The sequence below is a fragment of the Acyrthosiphon pisum genome, chromosome A2 (genome assembly GCF_005508785.2).
Source record: "Acyrthosiphon pisum isolate AL4f chromosome A2, pea_aphid_22Mar2018_4r6ur, whole genome shotgun sequence".
In the NCBI taxonomy this organism is placed as follows: domain Eukaryota; kingdom Metazoa; phylum Arthropoda; class Insecta; order Hemiptera; family Aphididae; genus Acyrthosiphon; species Acyrthosiphon pisum.
The window spans coordinates 27,356,799-27,358,901 of NC_042495.1; positions in this window are offsets into that span (position 1 = coordinate 27,356,799).

The following is a 2,103-nucleotide window of genomic DNA, read 5'->3' on the forward strand; positions in this document are numbered from 1 at the left end:
CATCTGTTGCATACTTATATGTTTAATGTCAGTTTGAAGATACATTACATTTCTTAACAAAGATTTCAATATTTTTTGAGTACCTATAATAAGAATAAAGTTATCAAATTAGATAAATAATCATATAATAACATGACACTCAATGTTGTTTTGGAGAGGAAGGGGGGCTAACTCTTTTGTTTTGCTATGGGCAATTTATATTAATAAATCTTAACATTAATTTATGATGTATTGTTAAAATTATATATTCAACTTTTTATGTATTTTTATTTTTTCAAGCTAATATTTATATTGTGTTTGCTATCAAATAACATACAAAATTAAACCAGAAACGTATAAACCATTTTTATTAATTAATATAAAAATGTATAGTAAATAAAAGAATAATTGAATTATTATATGATATGTGAAATACATCTAATTTAATTGTGTAACTAGTTATTGTATAGCATAATAAATTAGCTTCAAAATGAAAATAAAAAATATATAAAAATTTTAATAGTTTTGAAGATCATCATCAAATGCGTAGTAGCTAGCTTATTAAGATTTATTAATTTGCCCATAACTATTATGACTACGCCGGCAATAAACGCACAATTGTATAATATGACAGTCAATGTATTAATAGGGTATACCTATACTGTACATTCTAAAATATTTATGATGTTTAAGTTTTAACTGTATAATATATAAATACAGTTACAATTATACAGGACGCTATTATTTGTTATATAGTAGGTAATAATATATTACGCTATATTGTACTAACTATTATCAACAGCCGAATTACTACTGCTGCAGAGTTGAGAATCACTGCCAATTGTTTGTATTGGTGTAAAACCTATAATAAAATTTTAAATACATTATAGAATATCAGATAATATGTTTGCATGTAAAAAATTTAAACTTATATATAACCACGCAGTCTTAGTGGATCTTCTAAGACCGTGAATATAACTATATGAATATATATCTGTTTTTACTTTTTTTTCTATCCCTAGTATTTGAATTTAATGTTATTTGTTCATGATCAAAGTTAAGTCTTCTTGAAACTGAAAAGAAAATCAATTAAAATATTATTTAACTATTTGCACTCTTTGATATCTATAAATAGTCTTAACTTATATTTTGGAACACACCTTTAGGGGAGATAACTCTTTTGGTAACTGAATTGATTGTCTCCAAGGATGCACTTCTTATCTGGTCTATTAATCAAAGACAAACTTTAAGTACCTATTTATGGACAATTTATTTGTCAATGCTTATTAGTTGTTACTTTATAAGTTACCTTTAGCAGCAGCTTTTCTAGGAGATGGGGACCATCCACTCATTAAAGCAGGTGATTTATCAACAAAAGACTTCCCATGTGAAGATGGTTGATCAAAGTTCCATTTCTTAGAATCAATTTCTATATTTTCAGATATATTATCAGGGCTAATATATTTTTCTATAAATTATCAATTATAAATATAAATGTAGTACTACAATTTATTTTAATAATTAAAATGCAAATTGCATAATGTATTTGAAAATCATAATATATTCTGTTGGTATATGTTAGAAACACTACCTATTCCAATAGATAATTTTTCAATGCTTACATATTAATTGTTACTTTATAAGTTACCTTTATCAGTAGCTTTTTGAGATGGTGACCAACCACTCAATGTAACATGTGATTTATCAACATTATAAGACTTCACATATGATGAAGTGGGTTGACTATAATAGTTACATTTCTCAGTATTAACTTCAGGGATAAGTACAGACTTTTGAGACACATCATCAAGACCAATATCATTTTCTATAAATTATTTATCAAGCATAATAATATTATTATAGTACTAAAATTTATTTTGGTAATTAAAATGCATATTGCGTATTCCTATATATCATATTGCTTGCAAATCATATTCTATTCTATTGATATATACGTTAGAACACTATCTATTTCAATACCTTATACAAATTAAATATATATTATTATTATATTTACCTGAAAAAACAGGGCAATTAATTGATGGTTTTAGTTTTTTCGTTTTAGGTTTAACATCATCTTCATCAATATCTGAAATATACATTGCTTTTTTAAGCCTTTGCTTG